Here is a 12,609-nt window from a genome sequence, read left to right as displayed (position 1 = left end):
TTGATATCAATTTATTACTATATTTATAACCATTATTATATTAAAATGTTATGTAGAATTTAATAAAATAAAAAAACTCATAAAATAACATGTGGAAAAAAAATTCAAAATAACCACAAAATGACATTCAGCAAATTGAATGAAAGTGTGACAAATGACAAACAAAACCTTCATTTATTAGAAAAGACTAGTAAAAATGAAACGACCCAAAAATACGACCCAAATTTTTTTTTTTTAACATAACCAAAACCATAATTTGAGTGTCATATCATGAAACCATACATAATGCATCTCAAAATAATAATAAACCACGGTTCGGAAAACTGTATCATATCCATGACATATAAAAATCAGGAACTAAATCAACTCCCAGGATGAAAGCTGAAGCTGTGGTGTGTGCAATGCCATCAACCCGAGCTCCCCCCTCTGCTAGCGGAAGTACCTGAAACCAAAACTGAAACTGTAAGCACGAAGCTTAGTGAGCTCCCCCAAATTACCACATACCATACAATAATATATATATCAAGCACATACTGGGGCCTTGCCCCCCTCCATCGGACCGAAGTCCGAAGCTAACTGACCGGGACCTTGTCCCCTACATCGGACCGCAATCCGAAGCTCACATCAGACCGAGTCCGAAGCTGACTGGGACCTTGTCCCCTACATCGAACCTGAGTCCGAAGCTGACATCGAACCGGAGTCCGAAGCTGACCGGGACCTTGTCCCCTACATCGAACCTGAGTCCGAAGCTGACATCGGACCGAAGTCCGAAGCTAACTGATCATAACATAACGTATCACTTAGCATGAACACACATAATCCTGTCTGAGCCACGAAGGCTTCAAACATGCTAACTACTGCGTCGGATAAAGATCTGGATACTACTGCTAGCTAAACGGGTCGGCATTGTCGCCTTAGACCCGCTACTACTGAAAAGGAACTCACCTCGTGAATAGGCTGCTGAGTGAATAGCTCTGAGGGCTAACTGCTGCTACTCCGGTATCTCCCCGGCTACAAGTCCATAAACATACTAAATCAAATACTAAACACTGCACTGGGTAAAATGACTCTTTTACCCCCAGGTCAAAGTCAACTCTCAGACAAAGTCAACTCTCGGTTAAAGTCAACCCATAGTTGACCTGACTCGCCGAGTTGGGCCGCCAACTCGCCGAGTCCCTATCCTCACTCCTCGACTCAACTCGCTGCTACTCGTCGATTATGGCATCGACTCGACAAGTACTCTCCCGATCCAAGAACTCAGACAATCTTCATCCGACTCGCCGAGTCCTATGAACAACTCGACGAGTTGTTCTTGAGCTTAAGAAGATTGCCTTGGACTCGCCGAGTTGTATGAATAACTCGCCGAGTCCCTCCATCACTGAGTCTACTCTCAACTCGCTGAGTCCACTCTCTAACTCACTGGATCCACTCGACCCTGATAAAAACGATGGAATCGGGAACTCGCGACCCAACTCGCCGAGTCGTTCTTCCCGACTCGCCGATTTGCCGCCATGCAACTGATTTTTACTCGATTTTGTTTGAATCCAACACATACAATTGGTAGATCTGAGTCCAATAAGCTGATTTACCACGTAAAGTTTCCAACTTTACGTGCACAACCTCATGAATAAGGGAAATAAGGCTAAAAGATGCATAAAATGGGTAGATCTATGATTAATATGCAAAGTAACTCCAAAAAGACAGTAGATCTGGGCTCTACAACACCCCATCATTCAGATCTAAAGATATCTCGACTTATTAAGGCATTCATGCAAACATAAGGCTTGGAACAAGCATCAACTAGATCCTAGGAGGGCTCTAATGGAGATTTAAAGCATATAACAAGAGGGGAAATCCGAAAATACCTCAAATAACTCAGATTTGCCCTTGGATCTTTGCACTACACCTCTTCTCCTTGCTCCTTGCTTCTTCTCCTTCTTCAAACCTTCACAAAATGGCACAAAACACTTAGCTCACACAAGGGTGGATTAGGGTTCTTTCTCACAGTGTTCTCAGGGTGAGGGAGGCGAGAATGGGGCTACAAGGTGACTTAAATAGTGGGCAACCCGGGGATTTAGGGTTTCACCCAGTCGGATGGACTCGCCGAGTCAGGGATATGGACTCGCCGAGTCCCCGGCTCACACGTGCTCGAAGTCGCGACCCTACTCGGCGAGTCAGGCTATGAACTCGCCGAGTCCCTCTAGCAAAACTACAAAATAAATACCAAGGAATTACCATATCGGACACGGGTCGTTACAATTCTCCCCCACTTATCTCAGACTTCATCCTCGAAGTCTGCTACGGCTGAATCTGCAAATAACTCTGGGTAGTGCTCCCTCATCTCCTCCTCAGCCTCCCACGTCCACTCAGACCCCTTCCGGTGCTGCCACTGCACCTTTACCAACTGAATTTCCTTGTTCCTCAAGGTCTTGGTCTTCCGGTCCAGAATTGCGACCGGTCTCTCAATATAATTCAGGCTGCTATCAACCTGAATATCCTCTAGGGGAACGACTGCTGACTCATCCACCAGACACTTTCTCAACTGAGACACATGGAAAGTGTTGTGGATCTGGCTAAGCTCCTCAGGAAGATCTAACCGATAAGCAACCCGACCCACCCGGGCCAAAACCCTGAAAGGACCAATAAATTTGGGGCCCAGCTTGCCCCTCTTCCGGAACCTGATGACACCCTTCCAAGGTGAGACTTTCAGAAGGACCATATCCCCCACCTGGAACTCCAAGTCCGAACGCCTCCTATCGGCGTAGCTCTTCTGCCGACTCTGAGCAGTCTGCAGTCTACTACGGACCTGCTGGATCAACTCGGTCGTCTTGAGCACCACCTCTGTGCTCCCAATGACTCGCTGACCGACCTCGCCCCAACAAATCGGGGTCCTACACTTCCTCCCATACAGCATCTCAAAGGGAGGTCGATCAATGCTCGCATGATAACTGTTGTTATACGAGAATTCCGCTAACGGAAGATACGTATCCCAACTGCCACCGAAATCTAGGACACATGCCCTAAGCATATCCTCGAGAGTCTGAATCGTCCTCTCGCTCTGGCCGTCTGTCTGAGGGTGGAAAGCGGTGCTGAAATGGAGACGAGTACCCATCTCGTCGTGGAACCGCTTCCAGAACCTGGATGTGAAACGGATATCACGGTCTGACACCGCCGATACCGGCACTCCATGACGTGCCACAATCTCACGCACATAGATATCGGCTAACTTCTCCGCCGATATACTCTCCTGGATCGGGATAAAATGGGCACTCTTCGTCAACCGATCCACTACTACCCATATCGAATCCACTCCACGTGCGGTCCGAGGAAGCTTGGTGACAAAATCCATGGTAATGTCCTCCCATTTCCACACGGGAATGTCTAACGGCTGCATCCTGCCGTGAGGCCTCTGGTGCTCCGCCTTGACCTTCCGGCAGGTCAGGCATCTCTCGACGTACCAGGCGACGTCCCGCTTCATGCAGGGCCACCAATAATCAGGTCGAAGATCTCGATACATCTTCGTCGCTCCTGGATGGATAGAAAATTGAGACTTATGAGCCTCGTCCATCAACACTTGTCGTACTCCACCCCAGTACGGTACCCACACTCTCCCGTGAAGCGTCAACAAACCCCGACTGTCGTAATCAAATGAAGCTACTCGGCCCACGATCCTCTCACACTTCTGTCTCTCCTCCTTGAGACCCTCTACCTGAGCCTCCTTGATCTGCTCCAACAACGGAGTGATCACTGTCATCCTCAAACATAGATCCCTGATAGGGGCCGCCGACACCTTGCGGCTCAGGGCATCGGCCACCACATTGGCCTTCCCTGGATGGTATAGGATCTCACAGTCGTAATCCTTTAGCACATCCAACCACCTCCTCTGCCTCATATTCAGACTCGGCTGATCCATAAGATACCTCAAACTCTTGTGATCCGTGTATATAGTACAACGGACCCCATAAAGGTAATGCCTCCAAATCTTGAGGGCAAACACAACTGCCCCCAGCTCCAAATCATGGGTAGGATAATTAGCCTCGTGAGGCTTGAACTGTCTCGAGGCATAAGCTATCACATAGCCTCGCTGCATCAGAACTGCTCCCAAACCTGTGATCGAGGCATCACAATAGACTACAAAGTCCTCTACTCCCTCTGGCAAGGTAAGGATCGGAGCCTCGCACAATCTCTACCTGAGGGTCTCGAATGCTGTCTGCTGCTCCGGACCCCAACGAAATACCACTGACTTCTTGGTCAGTCGGGTGAGCGGCACTGCTATCTTGGAGAAATCCTGAATAAATCTCCGATAATACCCTGCCAACCCTAGAAAGCTCCGAATCTCAGATGGAGACTTCGGGACCTCCCACTGCATCACGGCCTCTATCTTGGCCGGATCTACCAGAATACCCTTCTGGTTGACGAGGTGACCAAGGAACTGCACCTCACGCAACCAGAACTCATATTTGGAGAACTTTGCGAAAAGTCTCTCCCTCCTCAAAACCTCCAGCACCTCCCGCAGGTGCTCCTCGTGCTGCTCCTGCGTCTTGGAATATACCAAGATGTCATCTATGAACACTATCACTGACCGATCCAGCATCGGCCTACACACGCGGTTCATGAGATCCATGAACGCGGCTGGAGCATTGGTGAGCCCAAATGGCATCACCACAAACTCGTAATGACCATACCTGGTCCTGAAAGCAGTCTTCTGTACATCCTCATCTCTAATCCGCATCTGATGATATCCGGAGCGTAGATCGATCTTGGAGAACCAAGACGCTCCCTGAAGCTGATCAAACAAATCATCTATCCTCGGGAGTGGGTAACGGTTCTTCACCGTTACCTTATTCAACTCCCGATAATCAATACACATACGATGCGACCCATCCTTCTTCCTCACAAACAGGATCGGTGCTCCCCAAGGCGAACTGCTCGGCCGAATGAAACCCTTGTCTAACAGCTCCTGCAGCTGCGTAGACAACTCCTGCATCTCAGGGGGAGCTAATCGATACGGTGCCTTGGCTATCGGAGCCGCACCAGGGATGAGGTCGATCCTGAACTCAACCTGTCTCTCAGGAGGTATCCCCGGCAAATCCTCAGGAAACACGTCCGGGTAGTCTCGAACAGTAGGAACATCATCAACTGTCGACTTGCCCTTCTCCCGGGCATCCAAAACGTAAGCTACAAAACCGGCGCAACCCTGCTGAACATAGCGCCTCGCCCTTGCGGCGGAACAAAAGGTCGGTCCTCGCTGCGGCCTCTCGCCCTGAATCACCAACTCTCCCCCACTGGGAGTGCGAACCCTCACTAGCTGAAGCTCACAATCAATCACCGCCCCATTGGGGCTTAGCCAATCCATACCCACAATAACCTTATTCCCTCGCAGGGGAATAGGTACCAGATCCACTGAAAACTGCTCATCAAATAACTGAAGAGAATACCCTCTATGCACTCTGCCGACCCTCACGGTCCTATCATCCGCTATCTCAACCTCTAATGAACAATCCAGCTCCCCTGGAGCTCTACTGAATCTCTTGCTGAGCGCAAGTGATACGAATGATCGGGTAGCCCCCGAATCGAATAATACCATGGCAGAGATGCCGTTCACCGTGAACGACCCTAAATAAAACATACAATCATAAGCAATAATCAATCAATAATAATAAAGAGATAAAGGGAAGATACATACCCGTCACCACATCAGGAGTCGCTCGCGCCTCCTCTGCTGTCATCTGAAACGCCCTACTCTTCGCCACTGGCGCATCAGCTCGGCCCTGCCGGCCATCTGTAATCCTCAAGGTAGCAGGGGCAGGTGCAGCCACCTTCCCCGCTGCAGCTAAACTCGGACACTGGGACTTTTTATGTCCCCTCTGATTGCACTGAAAGCAAATCAGATCTGATGCTGCGACGGCGGTAGAAGGAGCCATACAATCCCTACTCAAATGTCCAATCCGACCGCACTTGAAGCAGCCGGAACTCCTTGCCTTGCACGCTCCTTTGTGCATCTTCCCACACCTACCACATCGACCGTGGCTCGGCTGTCCCCTGGACCTGTGATCTGAAACCCTGGGCTTTTTGCCCGAACCGCCTGAACCCAAAACCACCTCCGGTTTCCTCTTCTTCTCCATCTCAAGATCAATCTCCCTATCCCGAGCTCTAGCAATCATATCTTCCAGCGTTTTACAGCTGGACCGACTCACAAACTGGCAGATATCGCTTCGCAACATCTCATGATAACGGGCCTTCTTCATTTCCTCATCAGCTACATACTGAGGAACGAGGAAAGCCCTCTCCCTGAACTTGGCGGTGATCTCCGCCACTGTCTCTGTAGTCTGGGTGAGGTCCTGAAACTCCCTAGCTAGCTGTTGCACCTCAATGACCGGTGCAAACTCCGCCCTGAACCTGGTAGAGAAATCAGCCCAGGTCATGGCGTCCAATGCTGCATCATCCCCAATGGCATGTCCGACCTCCTCCCACCAATCTCGTGCCCTGTCCTTCAGAAGACAGGACGCCAATCTGACCTTGTCCCCCTCGGGACATCTGCTAGAGCGGAAAGCGTTGGCCACATCCGCCAACCATCTGCTGCTCGCTATGGGGTCTCGCGCCCCATGATAGTCCGGAGCTCCACATGCCCTGAACTCCCTGAAAGTAAGGGTGCGCGACCCCATCATGGCCGCCACCTCGGCACGGAAGGTGCCCAATCTCTCATCCATCAGCTCTAGAATCCCCTCCTTGATCGAACCGAAGATCACAGGAGTCTGCTCTATAATGATGCGCGTAATCTCCAAAGAAAGGAACTCTCGGGTCTGCTCATCCATGCGCTCATCCCCCGAACCTGAACCTGATCCCTCCCCGGCACCTCCGCTGCCGGCTGCTGGTCTCGAACGCAGAACCACCATTCTGAAACACATCACAACTACATCAGAAAACAGAAATATCTTGAGGGGTCATTGATACTACAACTAGCTTCCTGGTCTTGTCTCAGCCTTTCTTGATTCGAGTACGGATCCTCTGCTTCCAGTAGTACGGGCCCATACTACCTTCCACATCTATCCGTACTTTCTTCAAGAACTGCCCTGACTCCACCAAGTCACTTCTACTACTACTGATCTCTGCTACTCTCATCCTAGGCTTGCCCCAGGGAAACCTCAAACTCAACTCAACTAGTCCTCAGCTGCTGCAGGTCTCCTTATAATGCTAATTAACCATCACCTGAACACCATCACATGTGACGAAGATCAGATAATCCTTCAAGTAAAAGACCCGTCCCTATAACGGTTGGACTCAAACAAGAGCTGCGCAATAGGGCCAGTTCCAGCACTCTGGGATTATTCAACCCTGATCACATGTGGTGTAACGTGTTCACCTAATGGCTAACTTCCATCACTCAGAACTCCCACAAAGCACGAAGCAAGCAGCATTCGGAATAAGGAAACATACTCAGGCAAAACTATTCTCAAAACGAGAAACTGATCTAGCATACGGTGCTAAGCTCATACTATCAGGCATAACCTAAACAGGCTATCCTACTGCTGTCTACTCAATACTAGCATGTAATACTCATAAAGATGTAACACATAAAGCAGGCACATAAGGCATCCTCCTAGATCCTTAGTCTTATACTAGCATGCTGTTCTACTGAAACTGAAACTGAACAAATAACTTGTATGGGTAATTTGGGAGTACTTACTTGAGCTCGGCTGATCGCATGCACCACACCCTTATCTTGTTTAAAAATCTCTTTATTTCTAAGTGCTTTCAAAATTCTTTTAGAAAACATTTTCCTTTTAAAAAAAATCTTTTTATTTCCCCCTTAGTTTGAGTTCAGATACACCCGGAAGTGTATCCGAATCCCTCAAACCAGGGCTCTGATACCAACTTGAAACGACCCAAAAATACGACCCAAATTTTTTTTTATTTAACATAACCAAAACCATAATTTGAGTGTCATATCATGAAACCATACATAATGCATCTCAAAATAATAATAAACCACGGTTCGGAAAACTGTATCATATCCATGACATATAAAAAGCAGGAACTAAATCAACTCCCAGGATGAAAGCTGAAGCTGTGGTGTGTGCAATGCCATCAACCCGAGCTCCCCCCTCTGCTAGCGGAAGTACCTGAAACCAAAACTGAAACTGTAAGCACGAAGCTTAGTGAGCTCCCCCAAATTACCACATACCATACAATAATATATATATCAAGCACATACTGGGGCCTTGCCCCCCTCCATCGGACCGAAGTCCGAAGCTGACTGACCGGGACCTTGTCCCCTACATCGGACCGCAATCTGAAGCTCACATCAGACCGAGTCCGAAGCTGACTGGGACCTTGTCCCCTACATCGAACCTGAGTCCGAAGCTGACATCGAACCGGAGTCCGAAGCTGACCGGGACCTTGTCCCCTACATCGAACATGAGTCCGAAGCTGACATCGGACCGAAGTCCGAAGCTAACTGATCATAACATAACGTATCACTTAGCATGAACACACATAATCCTGTCTGAGCCACGAAGGCTTCAAACATGCTAACTACTGCGTCGGATAAAGATCTGGATACTACTGCTAGCTAAACGGGCCGGCATTGTGGCCTTAGACCCGCTACTACTGAAAAGGAACTCACCTCGTGAATAGGCTGCTGAGTGAATAGCTCTGAGGGCTAACTGCTGCTGCTCCGGTATCTCCCCGGCTACAAGTCCATAAACATACTAAATCAAATACTAAACACTGCACTGGGTAAAATGACTCTTTTACCCCCAGGTCAAAGTCAACTCTCAGACAAAGTCAACTCTCGGTCAAAGTCAACCCATAGTTGACCTGACTCACCGAGTTGGGCCGCCAACTCGCCGAGTCCCTATCCTCACTCCTCGACTCAACTCGCTGCTACTCGTCGATTATGGCATCGACTCGACGAGTACTCTCCCGATCCAAGAACTCAGACAATCTTCATCCGACTCGCCGAGTCCTATGAACAACTCGACGAGTTGTTCTTGAGCTTAAGAAGATTGCCTTGGACTCGCCGAGTTGTATGAACAACTCGCCGAGTCCCTCCATCACTGAGTCTACTCTCAACTCGCTGAGTCCACTCTCTAACTCACTGGATCCACTCGACCCTGATAAAAACGATGGAATCGGGAACTCGCGACCCAACTCGCCGAGTCGTTCTTCCCGACTCGCCGAGTTGCCGCCATGCAACTGATTTTTACTCGATTTTGTTTGAATCCAACACATACAATTGGTAGATCTGAGTCCAATAAGCTGATTTACCACGTAAAGTTTCCAACTTTACGTGCACAACCTCATGAATAAGGGAAATAAGGCTAAAAGATGCATAAAATGGGTAGATCTATGATTAATATGCAAAGTAACTCCAAAAAGACAGTAGATCTGGGCTCTACAACACCCCATCATTCAGATCTAAAGATATCTCGACTTATTAAGGCATTCATGCAAACATAAGGCTTGGAACAAGCATCAACTAGATCCTAGGAGGGCTCTAATGGAGATTTAAAGCATATAACAAGAGGGGAAATCCGAAAATACCTCAAATAACTCAGATTTGCCCTTGGATCTTTGCACTACACCTCTTCTCCTTGCTCCTTGCTTCTTCTCCTTCTTCAAACCTTCACAAAATGGCACAAAACACTTAGCTCACACAAGGGTGGATTAGGGTTCTTTCTCACAGTGTTCTCAGGGTGAGGGAGGCGAGAATGGGGCTACAAGGTGACTTAAATAGTGGGCAACCCGGGGATTTAGGGTTTCACCCAGTCGGATGGACTCACCGAGTCAGGGATATGGACTCGCCGAGTCCCCGGCTCACACGTGCTCGAAGTCGCGACCCTACTCGGCGAGTCAGGCTATGAACTCGCCGAGTCCCTCTAGCAAAACTACAAAATAAATACCAAGGAATTACCATACCGGACACGGGTCGTTACAAAAAAATGTTTGGGTTTCGTTCTGCGTTGTTTTTTTAAATTTTATTTTTAAAATAAACTAAAGCATATGGCCTTTAAATTCATCGATTAAAAGCTAATGATGAAGAAATCCACCACAAATTCAATACATAATACAACAAAACAAAAAGAACCACATATGTTAAAGTATAATAAGTATTAGGCCAAAAGTGACATTTAAAAAAACATTTATTAAGATTAGGATAGTAAAGTCAAAAGAAGGAGGACTAAAAGTGTAGCCTTTACAAAGTGGTGCGCTCAAAACCAAAAAGAATGAAACTTTATTATTCCTTTCTGACAAGGATGCGAAACATATCCCAGTTTCAAAACTGCTCCTGCTTCTGAATCCCTGGACGATTCTCCCACACTTAGATTCAACTAAGTCTTCATAATACATGAAAATTAGAAAATTCTCCATCCTTCTCATTTTCCAATGATCGATCCAATGACAACCAGCTCTTACCAACTAGTGCTTCATTACTAGTCGATCAATAACGGTTACTAAGACAACCAAATCCTGTCGATGTTGGATAACCATCTTGCGGAACCCTGACTGCAGAACCTCCAAAGAATACCCCTGATCCGATCTCGACCATAAACTAAGATGACATTGTACACTCCCAACCCCGCAATTAGGGAAATGACATTTCGCTACCCACTAATAATTCTCGGTATGCAGTTGGCATATGAAATCTCTTGGGAATATAATTCAAACATAGACAGAGGATAAACCCAAAGTTACACTTACTCAAACCCTTGGAACGAAAGACTCTACCGTGCAGTTTCTCGCACGTACTGCACTCAATCTGGCCCTGCTGGCCTCTCTAAAGCTGATCCGAATCTTGGGTCTCTTCTCGAGACCCTTCAATATAATCAACTGATATGGTTCCTTCTTTCCAATGTGCTCCAAGTCTATATCCTGTTCTCAGACTCTAGATGTCATATCATTCAGGGTCTCACACCCTGAGATACTCATGATCTCTTTGCTATGATTCTGCAGTATGTCATGATACCTTGCCTTCTTTATTTCCTCATCTGCTGCATACTGCGGTACCAACTAAGCTCTTTCCAGAGACTTTGAATTGATCTTTGCCACAATATCAGTAGTCTAGCGGAGATCTCACTACTCTCGCGTCAACTGTTGCGCCTCAATCGCTTGGGCAAACACCGCTCTGGTCTAAAAGTCATCCCATGGCACAAGATTGACCACATCATCACCCAAATCACTACCAATATCTTCCCATCAATCACGCCCCTGTCCTTCAGGAAACAGGAAGTAAATCAGACCTTGTCCCTCTTGTGCAATGGTTGGTACGAAAAGTGTTGACGACATTGCTAACCCTCTGCTGCTAGCTATGGGGTCCCTAGCCCCATGATAATTTGGAGCTTCATAAGCTCTGAATTCCCGACTCATCAACATACACGTCCCTATCATGGTTGCTATCTCAGTGCAGAATGCACTCAACCTCTCATCATAAATCTCTAAAATGCCCTCCGTGATCATACCGAATATCATAGGAGTCTGGTAAGTGATACTGTGCATACACTCATATGGAATGAACTCCCTCATCTAACCATCAAGCTGCCCGACTCTAGAGTCTGAGCCTGATCCCTTGACGACACGAGATTTACCATCTGGCCTACCACGTATCGTCACCATACTCGGAAATATACCATCACAATCATCAGAATACTCATCATAACTCAAGGGATCTCACACACTACAAGTTTATTGGGTTCATCTCAGCCTTCCTTGATTCGAGTATGGATCCTCTTCTTTCAGTAGTACGGGCCCATACTGCCTTCCATATCTATCCGTACTTTCCTCAAGAACTACCTTGACTCACCAAGTCCCTTCTACTGCTACTGCTCTCTGCTACTCTCATCCTAGGACTGCCCTAGGGTAATCACAATCCCACTCTCCGCCATCAGCTGCATAAGAAGTCCCTGCTATACCCCCTAAATAGCTCGCAAATACCATTACATATCACTAAGATAATTCTTCAAATGAGAGATCTGTTGGATATAGTGTCTAAGTCCATAACTATATTTGGTATATACTTGACCCGACCCGGCATGGTCCATTTGGGTTGCACTTCACCCGAACAATTTATGGATAATATTTGAGAATAGTACAAGTTATGATTTATTAATATATTATAAGTTCTAATATATTAATATAAGATCATATTATTTAATTAGTAGTGATCTATAATTAATCTAGGATTAATTTAGTGATCAAAGATATTACTAATTAAATATGGGCTTCTATATTTATATAGTGTGGGCTTATGCTTATTTGGAATGGGCTAGGCTTGGATGGAGAAGTCCATGGATACTCCATGGAGCTTTAACCCATGGATCTCATGGAAATGAAGAGACATGGGTATTAGGGTTTACATGGATGTAACCCTAATCCACCACACTATATAAAGGAGGCTTTGGCTCTTGAAATCAGACTAGTTGACACATGTTGAGGTGAGGGCCGATTTCAAGAGAAGTGTGACTATTTTCTCAAAGTTCCAAGTTTGTGGTGATTTGTGACTTTCATTTGAGGCATCCACATTATTGGTGCTAGGCTCTTAAACTCCAAGGAATCAACTACAACTACAAGATAAGTGTTTCTACTAGCTTTATTTGATTCAAGTTCCCC

The sequence above is a fragment of the Lactuca serriola genome, chromosome 2 (genome assembly GCF_051521515.1).
Source record: "Lactuca serriola cultivar US96UC23 chromosome 2, Lser_US96UC23_V15, whole genome shotgun sequence".
Classification (NCBI taxonomy): Eukaryota; Viridiplantae; Streptophyta; class Magnoliopsida; order Asterales; family Asteraceae; genus Lactuca; species Lactuca serriola.
This window is presented reverse-complemented; position numbering follows the sequence as displayed.